This window comes from Glycine soja, chromosome 10, assembly GCF_004193775.1.
Source record: "Glycine soja cultivar W05 chromosome 10, ASM419377v2, whole genome shotgun sequence".
NCBI classification, from domain to species: Eukaryota; Viridiplantae; Streptophyta; class Magnoliopsida; order Fabales; family Fabaceae; genus Glycine; species Glycine soja.
In genome coordinates this window covers 13,750,683-13,773,626 of record NC_041011.1, presented here as the reverse complement: position 1 = coordinate 13,773,626, position 22,944 = coordinate 13,750,683, and the positions used below count along the sequence as shown (strand labels likewise).

General features: G+C 38.5%; 1 pseudogene; it reads left to right on the top strand.

Annotated features, from left to right (window-relative positions):
- The first annotated feature begins 5,451 nt into the window (after positions 1-5,451).
- Positions 5,452-9,432, top strand: LOC114371431 (annotated as a pseudogene).
- Positions 9,433-22,944: the final 13,512 nt, after the last annotated feature.

The window sequence follows — 22,944 nt, the reverse complement described above, 5'->3', positions numbered from 1 at the left end:
AGCATATATATAACTCAAGCTAATTGGTTAATAGCTAATAACATATACTATGCAGCTTCAGTTGTATTTTAAATTGCATTTTCTTAGTTTGTCTGAATATTTCATTGGTTTTAGGGTCACATATATAATTTTTTTTTTTGTCTATTTACGTCTGTTTTATGAGCTTTATAACCAACTAGTACTTTTGATATATATTTTAGTATCATGGTGAATAAAAGTTTTAGTATCTCGTACGTTGATGTTTATGTATTGATGGATTTATGTACGTACAAAGTGCACTGTTGCACTCTACGTTTGAATATCAATACGTAATATATACATTGAATTATGTTATCTGCTTAATTACACTATTGTGTACGTATGTATATACTCGAGAAAGGATATATATGTGTGTGTTTTTTGCATTCTTGCTTGTCAAAATCACAGGAAGAAGGGTCAAAATGAAGAAAAGCCTCTTTTCTCAAATCCAGTGCCTGTAGGCCTCATCAAAGTTCAAACTTTGATGAATAATGATGAATGTGCATGGACGAATGCCTGTGGGGCATTCCATGGCTTTCCTGGCTTTGACAACTTGCTTTCTTCTCAAGATCCTCTATTGGTACGTGTTCTCCAATTAATCCACAATTTCACATATATACTGAAGCTTATCATATGATAATTAACATGGTGGATGAAATTACTTCAAGATCTACTTGGTCACACTAATTCACATATATAATAAGTGACAATTCAGCCTTATAAGGACGGAATTTTAATCTGGATCACGTTTTTCAATTTTTACATTCAATTTTTTCATTAAATGTACTGACGAGTGAATGTTGTTTTAGAAATTCAACAGTTCAAGTTTAATGAAAGCGATTTAATATATATATATATATATATATAATAAAGTACGTACGTATCATTATTTGATTGAAGAAGTTGATGACAAAATATAAAGAACTTAAGACATATATAATAAGTTTGGGGTGCATACATATATAATGTTATGATTGTAGTTGTAGGTCATTGGATAGCCTTTTTCATCCCGTGAAGCTGAAAACCTACGTCAGCTTTTTGGTTGGCGGGTGCATAATATGATGCCCTTTGCTTTGCATAGTGGGAGAGGGAAGACGATGTGTTTGTTGATAGATAGATAGAACATATACCAATTCGAGATTCACCCTTTGCTTGGAAAACTCAAAGCAAATGATTAGCTTTTTTGAGGGAAATTAAATGCACAATATAATAAAAGGAGGATATGGAAAAGATTTAAGGGTAGGATTGAAGTTACCATATAAATGGTCCCTCTTGGTTTGAAAGATTAATATTGAGGTATATGAGGGTGTGCTATGGTGCAACCCAATGATGAAGTGGATCTCATTGAGAGAGAGAGAGAGGATGGGCAAAAGGTAAGAAGCGTAAGAGTGTGGAGCCCAAGTTGTGTTGGTTGGGCTGATTGGCAACATGTACAGATGCCTCCTACAGTACATGCACACCCCTTCCCCCTATCTTCCTTCTGAGGGATAAACTGTAGACTGAATCGACCTTTCAGAAAATTTAATTTTGACCACAATCTCTCTCACTCACACCCTTTTCTCTCTCTTTCTCCTTTTGAGTGTTCTAAATTAACCTATCCACTACATGTATATTTGGTGTACAATTATCAAAAGCACATTAATAACAATAAAGTTTTATTTCAACAAGAGAAGTTAGTTCCATGAATTATGAATTTGTTTTATGTATAAGAAATAAGTTATAGTATAAACTATAATATAATAACTTGGTTCTTATAAAAAGAAATATAGATAATATTATTTTTTTGTCAGTAGGAATTGTATAATGCCTGAAATTTATAATACTCACATATCTTATTCAACCAATTAAATTAAATTCATATCATTTACCTTAATTAAAAATTATTTTTAAAAAAATAATATACACACTAATAATAAAATTTTAAATTGTCTTTCAATTACAAATAAACATATATGCATGATAAGTTTAAAGTCTTTTATAATAGTTATTTTGAAAATTATACCTATATGATTTTTAATTTATTAACTATAAGTGTACTTTCACAACACGATAATATATATAAAAAATAATAATAGCAAATATATAATAAGATGATAGTAATTAATGTAGTGTCACATAAAAAAATAAAGAAAAAAATGAACAAGTAATTAATCATACTAGCTCTATTCATAATAATAGATCGAAAATTATTAAATTACTAACAACCTAATTAATTGTAGCCTTTTTTTTGTTAAATACCTAATTGTAAATGTAATAAATAAATAATAAATAAATAAACCATAATTGTAATCTCATAAGAGGATTAATTTCGGAAGTTATATTATGACTGTAATTGTTTATAAATTGCACTTTTTATCCACAGTTTCACTGTTACTGTAATTTAAAAGATTTCACCTTATTAAATGGTTGGTAATTTGAGTGAAGCTAGCTGGTCAGATTTTGTCTTTACAACAGTGACCCTCTGTGTAAAATCATAACCAAATTCCGACAAATTAAGAGTATTATGATTTTTTTTTTCTTTTTGTTACAAAGGTGGTAGGGTATATGAACAACTGGTTAATAATAATGTATTTCGTCGTTCATTGAAAGAACAAACGAAAAAAAAAAACCCAACTAAATTAGGATTAAAAGACTTTTCCTTAACAAATTAGGAGTACATATAATTCTTATCTCCTTAATTATAATTTTATTAAAAAATTTAATTATACTTTTTTATAAGATTCTTTTTTAAATTTTAGACGATTAATTATTTTTTCATATATATTCTTATTTAATTATTTTTAAATGACATAAATTAATTAAATATATCTTACAGGCGAATGTAGTATAATATATAGTATAATATATATTTGCATGTTGTGGAAGAATAATTTTCTGAGTTAACCCACTGTCCAATGTCAGTTGATGCCCATGTGAGTTACTAATTCCCTTCCTGACTGTGAAGAGAATGCTACTAATTAATAGATGAACTCAAGCAGTACACTATAAAAAGCATTTATTCACAATCAATATCCTACCCGTTTGTTGAGGAGACCAACCCCACCCTACATTGACCCTTTGGTACTCTATTAGTAGTTCACACTTCACAGCGTGGTGGTGTCTTGCAACATCATTTCTTTTTTTTTTTTGTATGGCATTTATGCCTTTATGGGAAGTCTCTATCTGAAAATCATCCATACCCACAATATGCCCTCCAATGTCAATACATGCGATCGACAATGATTATGGCCTGAATTTATTTTTTCTTGGAAAAGTACTGCGTAGAAAAAATAAAGATTATATCCCAAAAAAGCTTGACAATTAAAAGATACGTAACGCAAGTATAAATCCATGCATGTACATGCACCATCACTTTAGAATTAGACATATATAAGCAATCAAACAGGAGTATAAAATAGAGATCAGGTCTTGATGTTAATTAAAGAGACCAAACAATATCTATCGATAGGTTGTAATCCCAAGATTTTTGTCTTTGTTAATGGCATCGCTTTTCCCCATATAAATATCAAATTAATAGTTGAGCATATAGAAAAAGAGTTTGGTAACTAGTATAATACTATAGGTAGCTCCATGATCTACCGAGCCATGACCATGAAAAGAACATCAAACAACCCAACACGCAAGAGTATGTTAAATGTGATATTCTGCTTTTTGTATTCACATTCCTACACACTAGGAACATCTGTCTCCTTGGCTCGAATCACCAGCAGTTCTTTATATATATATATCTTTTTCTTTTATATAACGTAAATGGTTTTTAGTAAATCCTTGCTGACTCCTTATCCGAATTGTTTAGCCTTGTAGGCAGTTGTTATTATTGTACATTTAAGTTAAATCTAATATGTCTTGTTTATTTAAACCTCCTAAATTATAATTCTACTATGTCCAATCCAGTATAATTTTTTTTAACCAATTCTCCTTGTTTTTCTTATTTGAATGTCAAGATATGTATGCTTTTTTACAACATTAATAATTTTTTTTAATTCATGATAACTTTTATTTTATTTTATTTATTTGTAAATTATATTTTCTAGACTATTGATGAGTTTTCTAAACTTAACTCCTCTACGAGGTCTGTTTTTATGCTTTCTATACCACTCTTGTTGTATTTATAGTTCTTTTTTAGGTATTTTTTTTTTTTTGCGAGGCAAATAAATTTTATTAATCCAGACATGAAATGTGACCCATAGACAGAAAAAATATTACATCAAAAGGAAGGCAATGTCCTCAAACAAATAAAAGGGCTATTGCACCAATTAGCATATGAGGTACCATTAGATATATTGGTGTTGGAAACAATCTAACACCAAGATAGCATCTGAACAGACAACCATTCCATAGCACCATCTTGTACTCATATTTTAACTTAATTGGATTTTTTTTCTTTCTATCTAAGGCGGGTACTCATATTCTACTATTTGATTGCTTAAAATTTTCGAATGTGTTAATCTTTTTTCTATAAGAGTTATCTCCTTTTTCTTTTTGAATGATAATCTAAATTTTTTCTTTTGCTATAATTTTGAAGTTAGTTAAAGAAATTATTATTACAAAAATTATCTTTTATGACGATCCTACAAAAATCAATGTCGAAAGTTAAGCAATGGTATTTTTGTAAATAACTGTAACTTTTTAAAGACGGTTTTACCAAAACCGTCTTTGAAAACACATTACAACATCAGTTTCTTCAAGAACCGATGTAGAATGCGAGAATACAATGTCGGTTTTAGAAAATCGTCTTTGAAAGAAATGGAAGAATGCATATTTTTGGGACACCAAAGCCAGAACATTGGGTTTTTCTCTTTTCTTTCTTTTTTTTTCTATTTTCCCCTTCTCTCCTTGAATTTTCGATTCCAATAACAACTAGGATTTTGAAATTGACCACACCTTCTCCTCCCTCTTTCCCCAACACACACGATCGTGATGCACCTCGAAGGTTTCTCCCTTTCCCTAGTTCAAAATTTTGATTCTCGTACATGCCATCGGTGGAGGAAGAAAAAGATGTATAGCAATTTCAAGGAGCAAATGATAGAATACATGAAGCAGGATGTGTAGGAAGACAATGTCGAAAACTATGCGAGGAGATTTGGGTCGTGCTGGATGATGGTGGCCATAGTCCGGCCTCCAACAGGGACGCGACTGTGGCCTCAAGGCCCAAGACCAAGCCAAAGGACGGTGAAGGCAGTGGTGAGGACGAGGACCCCGAGCAGGCCAAGCTTCAGGTTGGGCTCAACTCGGCCATCGTAAGGGAGAAGCCCAACGTTAAGTTGAACGACATCACAAGGTTGTCTCCTTTGGATCAGGTTCATTTGTTCGATCTCTCAAATCAGATCTGGATACCTTTTCATTGCAACTTCTTCAATCTCCTTTCATTTTTTCACCATGTCTTTCTATGAGTGTGTTGGTGGATGAATACCTATTATTCTGTTTGAAGGTATGTGGCTTTTGCAACCCCATAATTTGATTGATGAACTTGAAAACATCCCTGGTGATGATCAAGCAATAATAGATCTTAAAAATGGTCCCTTCGGTGAAATTGTCAAGTCTACAAAGCTCACTTGCCTTACCATAACTTCACTTTAGTTAGTGTTTGGTAAAATAATTGAATAATTTGTTACTTGTCGTCGTCATTAATTGAAAATTTTCATCCAACTTTAGCCTTATTGTAGCTGTCATATTCGGGAAAGTTACTTTACAATCGCATTTGAAGATTTAAGATATGGTATAAAAATGTGTAGCATTATTTTTGTGATAGGAAGCCATAGTTTTGCCTCCTTTTGTGATAGTAGTAGTTCGTCTAAGACCCGATGTTTGGAATATGTTTGTTTTAATGTCTCTGAGTTCAACATGGAGCAATTAAGCATTTTGAATATCTCAATTTCAAGGAAGAACTTGTAGATGGAAAGTAAGAAATATACCACGTAGCTTTTGTTATAAGAAATAACCTCTGCCCTTGGATTGTAACTTAGTGATTGCTTTTGTTTTGCAATGTGCTTTAGGATAAATGAAAATTTTGTATTGGAGCTTGATTTTGAGCCATTTAATGCCACATTTCCTTGTCCAACTTTCATCAATTATGTTTTGCAACAAGGATTCCTTGTAGCCCTTGCTTGATTTCCTCTGAGCTCACAAATACAAGGGCCATGTGAGTATGTTGTCTTATGCACTTCTAATAAAGTGATTATATTATATGACAAAATATATGGTTTCAAAACTGAAACTTGGCCTTGAATTTCTCTTTCCCTCCCTTCATCTCTGAAAGATATATCTGTTAGAGATGGGGGGAGCAACATGAACAACATGTAGACTAAAGCTTGAAGCTTGAAGATGTTTTGTCTTTTACATGCCCAACTCCCTTGAGTGACATTTGTATTGGTTGTTATATTGAATGTTGCACCTTAGTCCATATCATATCTCTTGTGCATCATGCATCATCATGAGTAAGTGAGAAGAAAAATTTCTAAGTTAGAAAAGTTTCTTCAGAAGGAAAAACTCTTTGTTTTAATCGATTATAGCCTTATCGTAATCGATTACACAAGTTGTCTGAAGTTTGTAGAGTTATGTCTCCTATCGGTTTAATCGATTAAAACCTTCTCGTAATCGATTACACAATTGTTTTTGAGACAATGACTGATTTATTCACCAGTCTCTGTTTTAATCGATTACCATGTGATATAATTGATCACTTCTCTTTTGATAAGTAGTTCACAAGTGAACAAGAACATTTTAACTGATTACTTTGAGTATCTAATCGATTATATTGTTCTTGAGTTATTTCCAGGTGTTTGGAAGAACACTTTAATTGATTAAAAAGATAATCTAATTGATTACTTCATTGAATTAATCAATTATCTTATAGATTTAATCGATTACAGGCAGTTATAACAGTTTTCTCTAGAAATAACTAGCTTGTGTTCTCATCAAAACAATGTCAAAATCTCAAAAACAACACACTAAGCCTCTGAATGAGCTAAGATCACGTGCTGTTATTAGTTAAAGAAAAAAGAGAAGAAAAGTGCTTAGAAGAAGTAACTCACCTTCAAATCTTTAGATTGTGAAGATCTTTGGTGATAAGTGAGTTGTGTCACTTTCTCAAGTTCAAGAAGAACATCTCTTCAATCAGAGCCTGTAACCTTGATCAGGTTGTGTCTATCTTTACTCTTGGTTTTTGTGTATGGTTTTACACATCTTTTTTTTTGTGCAAGAAGAACATCTCTTCAGTCAGAGCTTGTAACCTTGATCAGGTTGTGTCTATCTTTACTCTTGGTTTTCGTGTATGGTTTTACACATCTTTCTATTTGTGCATGAATTGCTTAGGACATGCTAGAATAGGTGTTTCTAGTTTGGGCTAAGAGTAGGGTTCCCTTAGGCTCTTATTCACAAAGAACCCTAGTGTTGGGTGCCTAAGTCTTTTTTTTTCCAGGGTGAAAACTGTAGATTGGTTGTGATTGCTTGTAAGGATTCATTATGTATAGTGAAAATCTAATTCTAGTTTTGGATTAGGTAGCTGGATTAACTTCTGTAGTGATAGAGAGTGAACCAGTATAAAAAGCTTATGTATTTCTTCTCTTGATCTGATCTTCATCTTTTATTCATGTATTAATCAGTTTTCAAAAGGTTCAAGACATATCTTTGTGAAAGAAAGAACTCTAATGAAGGATCTTGTGTAAAGGGTGGATTGATTAAGTATTGATTGAGTTCGATTTATGAAAAATTTTGTGATACAATTCGTACAAAAGAAGTTTTTGTAACTCTAATTTTAAAAGTTTGTTTTGTTTTGAAAACCAATTCACTCCCCTTTTGGTTTGTTGAGTACCGTCATCTTTTTCAATATCCTCTTAAACTGAGTGCTCAATGTCATATTTGTATTTTTTTATTTTGGTACGAGGAATCTATAGTTTGTGAAAAATTTCTCTCCTTCGTTATCCATGTTATAGGCTCTGATGCTAAATGATAGAATACAAACCATTACCAAACTTCAGTCTACATTGGACAAGACTGAGGATTATCTTTCTAAGCTTGCACATGATACACTCTATTCAGAGTTTTAATATGTGTAATTTTCTGTTTGATAATGGGTTTACATGTCTTCGCTTTGCAGTACAAATGATGTGAGAATTTTGTGGGGCATTTTAGTTTAATTTTTTTTCCTTTGACTCTTTTCTAAATGTAGATTGCAAGGAATGGGTTTTGAGAGAGGTTGGGATGATACTATTGAACGGGTATTGGAAATGATGCATTTGCTACTAGATATTCTTTAGGCTCCTGATCCTTCTACACTAGAGACTTTTCTTGGGAGAGTGCCAATGGTATTCAATGTTGTTATAATATCTCCTCATGGTTACTTTGGTCAAGCCAATGTCTTGGGTTTGCTTGACACTAGTGGGCAGGTGTCTCCTTTATCATATACCGAAAAAGAATAGTTGAGCTAGACATGCATATGTTGTTCACTGCCCCTTCTTTCAAGTCCTTTTTTCCCTTAGTTTTTTCCATCTTTTTATCTTGCATTGTTTGAGTTATATATCATACATATGGCCATCATCATACATGAAAGGTTTTATATGTAGGTTGTTTATATACTAGATTAAGTGCATGCCCTTGGAAATGAGATGCTCCTTTGGATCAAGAAACAGGGACTTGATTTCACTCCAAGAATTCTAATTGTAAGTGTAACTTTCTGAATTAGGTTTTTCATATTGATAAGGTTGTTGTATTTGATTGTTTTTTTAGTTCAAATCAAATTAAAAATTCTCTTTTGTTCTAAAGGTCCTTGTTAGTACCTGATGCAAAGGGGACAACATGCAACCAACAACTAGAAGGAGTCAGTGGTACTGACCATACTCATATTTTGCAAGTTCCATTCATATTAGAGTCAGGAACTCTCCTTAAATGGATCTCAAGGTTGGATGTGTGGCCTTATCTAGAAACTTATGTAGAGGTAAATGCCATCCATAAACATGTATAGCTTGAATTGTTCTCCTAATAAGGAATCATTATGAGGATTTAAATGATTTCTTATCTTAGTTTAAAGAATCTAGTAATTCACCATACTGTATGAGCTAGCATTTCATTTAATATTGATGGTTATGTATGTCAATAGGATGTTGCCAATGAAATTGCCGCTGAGTTACAAGGGTATCCTGATTTCATCATTGGAAACTACAATGATGGGAATCTTGTTACATCTTTATTGGCTTATAAAATAGGAGTTGCACAGGTTCTTGTCCCTCTTCTTTATCATCTTACTTTGCCTTACAAAATGTGAAAACTCATGTTATGTACAACTAAGAATTCAACTTAAATTGATTTGAATGTTCATATGTGTAGTGCACAATCACACATGCACTTAAGAAGAAAAAATATCCCGATTCATATTTATATTGGAAGAAATTTAAGGATAAATACCACTTTTCATGAAAAATTTCAATTCTTGATTTGAGACATTACCTTGGCCTGAATTAGTTTTCTCTTTTGTCCTTGTTTTTGGCACTATAATAATTCAAATTTCCTTTATTCATTAAAAACCATGACTAAGTCCTAACCATACTTTATTAACACTGTATTGATAGTATGATATTTACCTTCAGAATAATTAGGGCTAACAAGTTATATAAAATATGAATGAAAGTATCACTTAAAGCACTGCTGTGAGATGAGATACACAAGATTGACAGTCTTGGGTCTTCTCTTTTTGCTTATAACTTATGTATTATAATAGTATTTATCATTTATCCCAGAAAAAAAACCCTTGTACTAATGATCTTGACCTATGGCTAGAAAAGTATGCTGAATTAGCCCAGGTTTTCCACTTACAAGGATGTTGATTGTAAAGACTAGAATAGTCATTGGTTTTTGTTCACTTTTTGTGACTGAGGTTTATTCTTATATAGTTATATTACCTCTTCTATTGCTCTTTCCTTCCTTCTTTCTTAGATTTGTGTGTACTTCTTAGAGGTACATGCAAGTCGTGGTGGATGAGATTGTCTTCAACAATATTGATCCACTGAAGGCAGTTCAACTATCCCTCTAACATGTTGTATATTTCTTTTCACAAATTCCTTTAATCTTTTGCTTTGAATGGATTTTGTAGCATCCACATAGTTGGGGTTTGAGTAAGCTCTTGAAAGTGTTTATGACTGTTGGTGGAAAGTTGTTGAATGGTAGGCTTGTTTGCTACGACTATGGTCCTTAAATTCCATTTACATATATATTTTTTAATATTGTCCTGTAATTTGGAAATAACCTACTAGTCATGTTGTCATACCCTAATTTCGTCCGGGGACTATCGTTTGTTGATCTTTTGATCATTGTTAGTCAACTTACGGCGTTGAACACCAGTTACAATGCGAAATAGATGATCATCCAATGTTTTGATCAAGAATGCGAAAGATACCGAAAGGGGGGGCAAAAGGGTTATTTCAAGGGGTTTTCTGAACCCTGGCTCGCCCAGGCTAGTCTATGGCTCACCTGGGCCCCTAAATAGCTTAGGGGTGAAGTAACCAGCTCACCTGGGCGAGCAAGGTTACTTCAGGTTGAAGCAACAACTTGCTTGGGCGAGCTGCCATGAACCCTAATGCCATCTTTTGCTATAAATAGGCGTGAGGGAGGCTAAGTAAAGGGTTCCAAGGTCCAGCATTGAGAGAAATTGAGAGAAATCAGAGAGAGAAAGAAGAAAGAAGAGAAAAATGAGGCCGAGGCGCTACCGAATTGTGACAGTAATCGACTTCTACATCATTCTTCGTTCGTCATTCGGTTAGTTTTTCTTTTAAGGATTTAAATATGATCTATGCACCCTTAAGGGTCCTCTTTCTTGTTTTGTGCATCTTCATCTCCTTCTTCTATCATCAGTAATCTCATTTTCTTCTTGTAAAGTAAGTTTTAACCAATCATTAGTGCCACAAGTTATCTTAAAAAAGGATTGAAGGTTAATAAGCAAAACCAAAATAAAACCAACTCATAAACTTCTTCATTTCATCAAATATCGCTTGAGATCATTTCAAGGTCCAACACCTTAACGATTCTCTCTGCTTTTCATCAAACATCACTTGGGATCTGTCGCAACCTACCCTTCGGCGGGAGGGTGACGCGAGGGCTCATGGGTGCGTCTTCCAAGAAAGGAAAATGCGCGAAGTCGCCACCAACGTTTATTCGAGGAATACGTCGAAAAAACTGGAAAGGTGTGGCCTACGAACTTTACGTGTGAAAGGTTCGGGAGTTGTATTTATGCATGAGGAAGGTATTAGCACCCCACGCGTCCGTCACAAAGGATGGCAACCTTTAATCGATTGTGCAAAGATGACTTCAAATTTTTTTATTTTCCCTTTTTACGTTTTTATGTCTTTTTATGCCTTTTGTATTTTTTATTTTTTTGTGGTCGACAAGGGTGTTTCCCTTGCTCCTACGTATTCCTCAATTGTGATAAGGAAATCAGACCTACGTAGTTCTTTGAGAACTGAACGTTGGTTAAGTTGTTTTTATCCCTTTTTTGCAAGATATATTTTGACTGAACAAAAGGTCATTTAAGATGTTGGACCATTAAACGATCTTTCGATTTTTTTGAAAGAAGAGAAAACATTAAGGCATTGGACCATTTAATCATCTCTTGGTTTTTTTAAAAGAGGTGACAAAACTACGTGTTGATTTTAGGCTTTTAAAAAGTCCACGTTTAACCAATAAAAGTGAAGAGGACCATTTCAAGGCGTTGGACCTTTAAAAATGATTTTTTAAGTGATGACAAAAGCTTGATTTGTGAGTTGATTTTAGCCTTAGTTTCACTTTGGTTATTAGTCAATTCGATTAAGAAAGAAAATCCCGAAGAAAAAAAACGTCCGATTGAATTTTTTGATTATTTTATTTAAAGATATTTTTTGATTATTATATTATTATTTTGCCTCTTTTTGGTTTTAAATGTGGTTACGACGTGAAAGATCAGTCGGATTTTATTCTAATAGAGATTAAAAGATATTACAACTCAAATGATTAGTGAAAATTTATTTTATTTTGGATTAGGCGAGAAAATGACTTAAATAAATGATTAAAGCACGTCAAAAGGGGGTACGAAAAACAAATGAAATAAAAACAAAAGCACGCAAAACAAGTGGGGACCACTAAGGGCACATAGAATGAATTGAAAGGTTCGATTTCGGGAACTTACCGGTTGAAGATCGAAGAACGACGAAGAACGAACGAAGAACGGTGGAAAATCTTCACGAAATTGCCCATGGAAACGTCTCGGAAGCGTTACAGAAGTGCCTTGGCTTGGATTTTCTTCACGAAAATAATTTTTCTCACTAATTTTAAGTGAATCTTAGATACCAGGAGGGTTGAACGAATTTGCTCTGCCCTCTTTCCCCTATTTATAGGGGAAAAGAGGGAAGTGGGCGAGCTGGGTTGCTTCCACCAGAAGGCATCGCCTTCTGTTGAAACATCTTGGAAGGCCCAAGTGGGCCTGATTGCTATTTGCACACCCCTGTTTACTAAATACACCCCCTCTACCCTTTTTTGCTGATTCTTTTTCCGTAACGTTACGGAACTTTACCAATTATGTAACAATACTTGTTTTCTTTCCGTAATGTCATGAAACCTTACAGATTACGCAATTGTCCCCTCTTTGGCTTCTGGAATGTTACGAAACTTTATGGATTGCGCATTAACACTTCCTTTCGACTCTCGACATGTCGCGGAACTTCACGGATTGCCTAACGATGGGTGTCAAGAGAAGGTTGCATCCCACCAAACAGATGGTCCCCGGACGAAATTAGGGTATGACAGTTGTCCCTCTTTACTTGCCTTTTATTGGAGATAAAAGGGAAGTAAAGATAAGACACTAATTTCGTTCGAGCGGAACATCATTCGGCCGGTCAATATCCCTGCCAGCGGAACCTGTCGTTCAGTAAGAAAAGAAAAGGCATCAGAAGCGTCAATAAACTTCAGTGTTTTGAAAATGACAAAGTAGGACAACCACGACACTTCCTTTTGCCATTGCACCCAATCGTCTCTGCCCAGCAGAGAAGAATTCCGCGCATCGACGAAAGACACAGATGACCATAAGGTATCTCCGCCCACCACCCGACTCGCTGTCCCTGGATGACAAAAGGTGCAGAAGGCGACGTTAGTCTCTGCGTGTTATCAGGCATCGAGTCTTATAGATAGCAAAAGCGTGCGAATGACCATAATTTGTCTCCGCGTGCTATCAGACTTGATTGTCTCTGGATAGTGAAAAAAAGGTGCGGGACCATATGGTTTCTCCGCATGTCATCAGACCCGCCGTCTCTGAATGACCATAATTTGTCTCTGCGTGCCAACGGGCTCGCTTGCCTCTGGTTGACAAAAAGGTGCGCGGATGACCATAATTTGTCTCCGCCTGTCATCAGGCTCGCCGCCTCTAGATGACAAAAGGTGCAAAATGACCATAATTTGTCTTTGCGTGTCATCAGACTCGATCATCTTTGGATGGCAAAAAGGTGTGCAGATGACCATAATTTGTCTCCGCATGTCATTAGGCTCGCTGCCTCTGGATGACAAAAGGTGCAGAATAACCATAATTTGTCTCTGCGTGCCATCGGACTCGATCGTCTCTGGATGACGAAAAGGTGTGCGGATTACCATAATTTGTCTCCGCATGTCATCGGGCTCGCCGCCTCTGGATGACAAAAGGTGCAGAATGACCATAATTTGTCTCTGCGTGCCATCGGACTCGATCGTCTCGGGATGGCAAAAAGGTGTGCAGATGACAATAATTTGTCTCCGCATGTCATCGGGCTCGCCACCTCTGGATGACAAAAGGTGCAAAATGACCATAATTTGTCTTTGCGTGCCATCAGACTCGATCATCTCTGGATGACAAAAAGGTGTGCAGATGACCATAATTTGTCTCCGCATGTCATCGGGCTCGCCGCCTCTGGATGACAAAAGGTGTAGAATGACCATAATTTGTCTCTATGTGCCATCGGACTCGATCGTCTCTGGATGGCGAAAAGGTTTTCGGATGACCATAATTTTTCTCCGCATGTCATCGGGCTCGCCGTCTCTGGATGACAAAAGGTGCAGAATGACCATAATTTGTCTCTGCATGCCATCGGACTCGATCGTCTCTGGATGGCGAAAAAGTGTGCAGATGACCATAATTTGTCTCCGCATGTCATCGGGCTCGCCGCCTCTGGATGACAAAAGGTGCAGAATGACCATAATTTGTCTCTGCGTGCCATCGGACTCGATCGTCTCTGGATGGCGAAAAGGTGTGCGGATTACCATAATTTGTCTCCGCATGTCACGTGACCTCAGGGTCAGATTGTGGGGCGGTCGACAAAAGCGAGGCTTTTGCTCCTACGTATCCTTAATTTGTGATGAGGAACTCAGACCTACGTAGTTCTGGATAACTATGAGACTAAAATAGTCTCGGTTTTTTCTTCACTAAAATGTGAACATGCTTTAGTAAAGAGACAAAACTTCCAACTGATTAGAGCAACATATGCTTTTTGGATGAAAAAAATGTGTCTACCGGGGAAGGAGACTATGTTGATGAAATTTTCTCATAACCATAAATGAGATTTTGGATGTTAGCATTTCGTTTCTAAACGACCATTTAGAGGAAACATTGGGTCCAACAAAAATAGAAGGAAATCACTCAAAGTGTATCAATCTCACACGGGTAAGTGTTTCATCCTAATTTCGAACCATAGATATGTCATGACTTGATTTTGCAAATCATTTCCAATCAAATCAAAGATTACATGCATAATCATGGATCAATAGGACTTTTTCTTGGGAATGGTTCGTTTTCTTGTGGGGAATGTGGCTTTAAGTGTTCTTGGCCTTTTCCTTTTCTGGTTTTGTTTAGTGTGAGGTGAACAAGCCACCGACGCACAGAATTTTGGTTGGCAATCAAAGGGAGAGGACCACTTTAGGTCATGGTTTCCTTTCTTTTTTGTTTACTTGGTGACAATTCTGTATTGTCTGGTCCAAAGACCTTTCTGCATATTTCTTCTGTTTTCTTCCGATCCTTGATCGGGAATTTTCTTTTTTTTTTTCTTGCTTTCTTCCACTTTTTGATTGGGAATTTTCTCCTTTTGCTTTCTTCTGATTTTTTGATCGGGAATTTTCTTTATTTTTTTTGCTTTCTCCCACTCTTTGATTGAGAATTTTGTCCTTTTCTCCCTTTTTTTGTTTTCTTCCGAGAGTAAGGATGGACATTCTCACCCTGGGTCAAGTTTTATGGTAAGTTGGAATTTTGGCTCAAGGCTTGTAGAACAGCTGGACATGATATATGTTAGGGTGTGGGTTTGGCCAGCGGTTCAGGGATAAAAGGGATGTCCTACATTATTTCCATGACACACACACAACAATGATGATTTGGAATTTTTATGCAAAACTGGTCATGCACGCACCCATGTGGACATTCAAGCATCAAGTTTTTATGGTCATGTGACACTAGGGCTCAGGATTCATTTTTCCTATTTAAGTCAACCCAGTGTTTTCAAAGTATGCTCCTTTATCAATTTATGCATTCATTCGAGTCCATTTTGGGTGTTCGGAAAAATTTTCACAGCATTCACCCTTCAGGTGCATACACATTTTTTTTCAAAAACTGGTTATGATCAGTGAATCCTTTTTTCAAAGAAAAGCTGGAAGTTATTTCTTTTCAAAAACGTGTTGGCTTTTCAGCCGAAAGATATATTTTCTCTCCCCATTATTTCTTTCCCTTTTTAAGTTATTATCATTTGTTTATTTCCTTTTCTTCTCTTTTTCTCTTTGAACAGGTCGTGCGGACGAGGGCGCACACTACCTATTCACACCTAACCACAAGGTAAACGAAAAAAACAAGTAATGGTAAGCTGCAATAAAAACAGTGACGAAAGAACTGAGAGCCATAACACCAAATTCTAACAGAAACAAAAAATAATAACAACAACATTAGTAACCATATAGACAATAACAGAAAATAGTAATGTCAATAACAATATAGACAATAACAGAAAACAGTAATGTCAATAACAAAAGTGCGGTGACCTCGGTCACGTGGCTCCGCTCCTTCCCTGTCTGGGCCTCGGGCCAGTCTTCGGGCCATGCGACCTCAGCCCCAAACTGCTCCGGAGTAGGGCATGCAAAAGGAGCGGAACCCTGCCCCTGCTGACTGAGGCTGAACCGGTAGAGACACTCATGTATCTGTACCTGCCCACGGTGGTTGGCCGCCTGCTGGCGAATCAAGTGCTATAGATAACGCTCCATGCCTAGTGATCCAGCGGGATCAGCCTACCGAGGTGGTGGCAGTGCGTCTGTGGCCTGATGTGCATCACCCTGCGCCTGCCTAGGCGTGCAGTACTTCTCGATGAAGGCCCGAGTGATCGGCGGTCGGATCACTTTACTGGGGGTGACGGGAACCCCGAATGACTGGCAGAGGCCCGTGATCAGCGCCGGAAACCTCAGGGCCCTGTTAGACTTATCCGGGTCCAGAGGGTGCTTGGTGGGTGGCATACCTGCAAAGAAATAGATGGTGTCAACAATCATCTGGGCCACGTGGACGCTCATCCGTGTCAGGATGGCATACACCAACTGGCACTTAGGCAAAGGGAGATCGGAGTTATGATCGCTAGGCAAGACATTGCTAAGCTACAGTGTCATCCACGTCTGGGTCAAAGTGGTCATGCTGGTGCGCATGATCTGCACCCGCCTCCCTGCAGCGGTCCGGGCGAAATCCTGCCCCGGTGTGCATAACAGCTGGGCAATGGCCTCCTCGTCGAACCCGTCAGCCCTGTTCCTCCTCTGGCTGAACTCAAATTGTTGGCCTTCCTCCAAAACTAGCGGGTCACCCAGGAACTGACTGAGGGCATCTGCGTCAAAGGGAATCCATTGACCCCTCACCCATGAACGCATGTCTCGCACTCCCTCTGATCAAGGCCGTACCCGACTCAAATAAATATTAAAATGTAGTAACTAGGAAGTGATCCTAGGTCGTTTCCCAACGAGCAATGATACACCAAATGTTCATAACAGATAGTAGGAAATAGTAACAAATTGGGGGGGGGGGGGTTGTTTGCTTTTGTAAATTAAACAACGAGTAAAAATGAATTAGAAATTATCAGAATTGAAATACGTTGCTTCCCCTTGATTCACAAGCAAGTCTCTTATCCTAGGTTGTGAGAATTTATCCTTTATCAGTTCAACCACTTAATCTAACCCTAAATTAAATTACTAAGTGAAATTTAACATAAAGCATTCATTATGTGATTAAGCATCACACACACCAATTACTCATAAACGATCATTAAGCATGAACGTAAATTAAGCGCAGAGACAATTAATCAAGCACTAAGCATGCATGAATTAATAGCAACAAATTCAGAGTAATTAGTGAAGAGGAAAAAGAACTAAACATAATTCAATAATAATAGAACCTCAAAGAGAACTGTACTTGATCCTCAAGAGAAAACAACGCTGCGGACTTAGTCTTCCATTAATCAAATAGAGAACGAAATTTTATTGATAAAACTAAAAGTATGAACTGGAATTGTAAAAAACGAAAATAAAAGAGAAAGAGAAGAGAGACTAAAACTAAAAACGAAAAGTAGAAGAGAGAGAGGAGAGAGAGGAGAGAGAGAAGAGAGAGAGCTAAACTAGAACCTTGGTGTTGTTATATTGTTTTTTTTAGCCCCAAAGCTTACAAATCTGTTTTAAATCCAAGCCCATAAGTAAAATCAAATTAAATCTAGATAAGATAAGATAACATCTAGATGAAATAATATCTACATGAGATCAAATCTAAATAATATCTAAATAAGATGAGATAAGATAAGATCTAATTTTGTAGAATAAATTAGTTTGCCCTCTTCAAGTCCAAGCCCAATGTTGGATTCAAGCCCAAGCCCAATTCTAGATTCAAGCCCAATGCTTCATTAATTCCTGAAATTAGATTAAAAATATCAAATTAGCTGAATGGGCCCAAATAATAAAACTGCCTAATAAATTTGACAATTAAGACTAATCAGTATTTAAAATGGTGCAAAAAGGGTTAAGAAATAGGAGAAAATAATGGCACATCACCCTCCTCTGTGGGCCAAGCATTAGCATAGAACTCTAGGACTATCTTAGGGTCAAACTTAGCCATGGGAGTCACCAGTGACGTCCAACGTCTACAAGCTATCTCCTCCTGAAAGTCCATATACTCATCCTCCCTGAGCTGGACACGCCTCTCTCTGTGGAACGACCATCCTTTGATGGCCTCGAAGCGCTGCTGGTGCTCGGCGCTCCGGAAACGATGACTATCAAACTCGCGGGTGGCACTGGACCCTTCCGCTGCGGCGTCTCTTCTAGACCTCTTTGTGGAAAGTTTCTTCGGAACCATTTCCTGCAAAATCGTTTAGAAAGTTAGTTCAAGAAAAACTTAATCAAAACAAAAGCCAGATCAAGCCAAACAGTGTACCCTTTTTCCAACGAAGCATGAACATCCATATGAATTTTGAAAGGAATGCTTACACGTTAATGCGCGGGTTCTCCTAGGATATTCATACATTTATACCTATCTTTCTCTTGATGAACGGAACCCTACAAGATGCACCTACTTTTTTTTGGCAATTCCTTACGCTATGTGTCAAACTATCCATACATATTTTCCAAGGCTTTTGCTACCCACCTACCCCATTCTTTTTGCTATATGTTCACATTTCATTCATATACATGTTCATACATTTGAGAGACAACTTCATGTTATATTCGCACATGCTTACACTCATTTGAAAACAAATTCATATCACACCTTCATTGGAAAAGTAATTTTTGTACTACTCATTCACATTCTTGAAAGGCAATTTCATATCATATGTTCCTACTTTGAGATGCATTTTCGTGCCATTTTCAACATATATGCACATTTGCAAAGCATTTAGCTACCTATTCAACATACACATGTACATGGTGAACGACATTTTCACACTATCTAGGCACAAGGAAAACATGGTTCAGCCCAAACCAAGTGCTGGCCTTAAGGGGAAACCTCACCAACATGCTCTCACTCATCATGCCTTCTTGTATTTCAACAAACAAAAGCTTGGGCCCCCTAGGCCTAAGTCATGTTTTGGCATTTATCCTAATTCTCGCAAGCTGTCCGCATCCAAAAAATGGTAATCATACATACACAAATCCAATCTAAAAGCCATTTTTACAAACTTAGGCAAAAATACCATTGAGGCATTTCACTGAGCACTTGGTGGGCGCACTTTTGGGTACCAACAACAAGGGAATGGGGGCAATGTGGCTTGCCCCATCATCTCAGTACACAACCTAGGCCTAAGGCCATCCCCTACAACCCCTCAATTCAAAGAAACAAAGCATAAATTTGCCCCAAATTGTCTCACGGAATTTGTCAAATTATGTACCATTCAAAGCATAAAAGGCATCAATGGAAAGCTAGAAACCAAAGGGTAGTGCACTTACTTGTATGGAGTGACCAAAGACACTAAAAATGGAAGCAAAAGCGCAAAATGGTGGCCTAGGGGCGAAAATCTGCAAAACCCATGGGTGTTGCATTTTTTGAATGAGGGAGGGGAGTTTTGGGTGGAGAGAAACTCCCCCTCCCCTCGTTTTTATGTTTCCAGGTGCAGGGGTGCTCGCCCAAGCGAGCAAACCCCCCCCCCCCCCCTTTTTAGGGAAGACACAGGTATGCGCTCTCTATGGGTTGGCGTTCGCTCACTTGAACTCCCCCCTTAGGGTGGATTAGGCATCCGACCATTACCTTAAAGATACAATAGTAATAATAACTGGAAATTTAAAGGATACTAGGCTGCCTCCCAGCTGCGCTTCCCGCTTGTTCGGAGCTGGGCATGGGACGACGATCCATCGATCATGGGCCTAGCCTCTACTCGCGTCCGTCCCTAAGTACCTGAAAGCAAGAAACGGCATTACGCAGCAAACTCTGGCCGCGTTACCATTTACCTCGATTTGTCTCTGTCTTTGGATTTGACCCGGTATTTGACCATCGCCTAAGACGATTCTGCTCCTGTCATAAGATAACAAATATGCATGCGTATGCGTATGCATGAGCGTTTTCAAATGCAATAATCTTTTTAGTGAAAGCTGGTCAGGTTCAGTTTCAATTAAGCGCCTGGGGCATACCATGGACTGAGTAAAAAGGCTCAGGTTATCAAATTCTGGACATAGTTTAAAGCACAAAGTGAGGATCGGAACCTCAATCCCATGTTCTTTTCTTTTAAAAGACTGCGATGAGAAAATTACAGAGGACAGGAATCCCTAGGGGAAACCAAGAAGGACACACAAAAATAAAAGAACATGCAGCGACTTCCCCAATTGCCCTAGATTCTAAGCGTAGTATCGCTTGACAACATTGGAGTTCACGATTGAAGGTAGCTCCTCGCCATCCATGTTGGTGAGCACCAGGGCCCCTCCGGAGAAAGCCCTTTTTACAATGAAAGGCCCTTCGTAGTTCGGGGCCCACTTCCCTCTGTTGTCTTTCAGAGCTTGGGAGACTTTCTTCAACACCAAGTCCCCTTCGCTGAATCGGCACGTACGTACCTTCTTGTCAAAAGTGTTCTTCACTCGTTTCTGATATAAACGCCCATGACTCATGGCGGCCAAACGCTTGCCTTCTATGAGGTTAAGCTGATCGAAATGTGCTTGGGCCCATTCTGATTCCTTTAATCCAGATTCCGCTAAGATTCTTAATGACGGGACTTCCACCTCAAATGGTAGCACAACCTCCATTCCATATACCAATGAGAACGGTGTTGCCCCGATTGACGTGCGCATTGAGGTTCGGTAACCGTGTAACGCGAATGGGAGCATCTCGTGCCAATCTTTGTATGACACGGTCATCTTCTGGATAATCTTCTTGATATTCTTATTGGATGCCTCCACGGCTCCGTTCATCTTTGGTCGGTAAGGTGTGGAATTGTGATGTTGGATCTTAAACTCCTCGCACATTTCCCCCATCATCTTGTTATTCAAATTGGTGTCGTTGTCTGTGATAATCTTCCTCGGCAAACCATATTGGCAGATGATTTCCTTCTTAATGAACCCGACCACCACACTCCTGGTGACGCTAGCGTACGACGCAGCTTTGACCCACTTAGTGAAGTAATCGATCGCCACTAGGATGAAACGATGTCCATTTGCAGCTTTGGGCTCTATGGCCCCAATCACATCTATTCCCCACATGGAAAACGACCACAGTGCGGCCAAGACATTCAAAGGCAAGGGCGGAGCGTTGACATTGTCTGTGAATGTCTGGCATTTGTGACATTTCCTCACATGGAGACAGCAATCGCTCTCCATGGTGAGCCAATAGTAACCCGCCCTTAAGATCTTTCTAGCCATGGCGTGCCCATTACTGTGCGTACCAAAAGAGCCCTCATGGACCTCCCCCAGCATGTTTTCTACTTCCTTAGCGTTCACGCAGCGTAGCAGAACCATGTCATGGTTTCTCTTGTACAGTATGCTTCCACTCATGAAGAAGTCGGCCGCCAATCTCCTCAATCTCCTTTTGTCGTTGTCGGAAGCCTCCAGTGGGTACTCTTTGCTTTACACATATCGCTTGATATCAAAATACCAAGGCTTACCGTCCCGTTCCTCTTCCACCAGACAACAATGTGCGGGTCTGCCACGACACCTAAACTCAATGTACGGTAGGTCCCCGTGCGGTGTTAGCTGGAACATGGATGCTAAAGTGGCAAGCGCATCTGCCATTTGATTTTCCTCTCGGGGAACGTGATGGAAGGAGATCTCATCAAAGAAACCAGCCAATTCCTTGATATAGGCTTGGTAGGGTATCAGCTTGTGGTCTCTAGTTTCTCATTCCCCTCTCAGCTGGTGAATCACCAGTGCTGAGTCCCCGTACACCTCGCCAGGGCGCACGCTTCATACTCAGCCATGTTGTTGGTGCAGTCGAACCCCAGCCTGGCTGTGAAAGGTATACATTCATTGTCCGGAGAAACCAATACTGCCCCAACGCCATGGCCTAGAACGTTTGATGCTCCATCAAATCACACGATCCACTTGTCCCGGTCCTCGTCTAGCTTTTCCTCAAACAAGGCCATGATGTCCTCATCCGGGAACTCGGGATGCATGGGTTGATAGTCGTTGAGAGGTTGCTGAGCCAAATAATCTGCCAAGGCGCTTCCTTTTATCGCCTTTTGGGTGACGTAGACTATATCGAACTCGGATAGCAAAACCTGCCACCGGGCGATCCGCCCTGTGAGAGCAGGCTTCTCAAAGATGTACTTAACCGGGTCCATCTTGGATATCAACCAGGTGGTATGGCTCAGCATGTATTGTCTTAGACGGTGGGACGCCCAGACTAAAGCACAACACGTTCTTTCAAGCAGGGAGTAGTTCATTTCACATGCCGTGAACTTCTTACTCAAGTAGTAGACAACGCGCTCTCTTTTCCAGGACTCGTCATGTTGCCCCAACATACATCCCATCGACTCGTCCAAAATCGTCATATTCAAGATGAGAGGTCTTCTGGGTACTGGCGGCATAAGCACGGGAGGGTTCATGAGACACTGTTTGATCCTTCCAAACGCCTCTTGACAATCCTCGTTCCAGCGGACGGATTGGTTTTTGCGTAAGAGTTTGAACAACGGCTCACAAATAGCGGTGAGCTGTGATATGAATCTGGCAATGTAGTTCAAACGCCCCAGGAAACCTCGGACCTGCCTCTCGGTACGCGGTTCTGGCATCTCAAGGATGGCTTTCACCTTTTCGGGGTCCACCTCTATCCCTTTCTGGCTTACGATGAAACCTAGTAATTTCCCATACTTCACCCCGAAGGTGCACTTAGCGGGGTTTAACCTCAATCGATATTTCCTAAGCCTTTTGAACAACTTCCGCAACTTGGCAATCATGTCGTCCACATAGACCTCGATTTCTCGGTGCATCATATCGTGGAACAAAGGCACCATAACCCGTTGATAAGTTGCC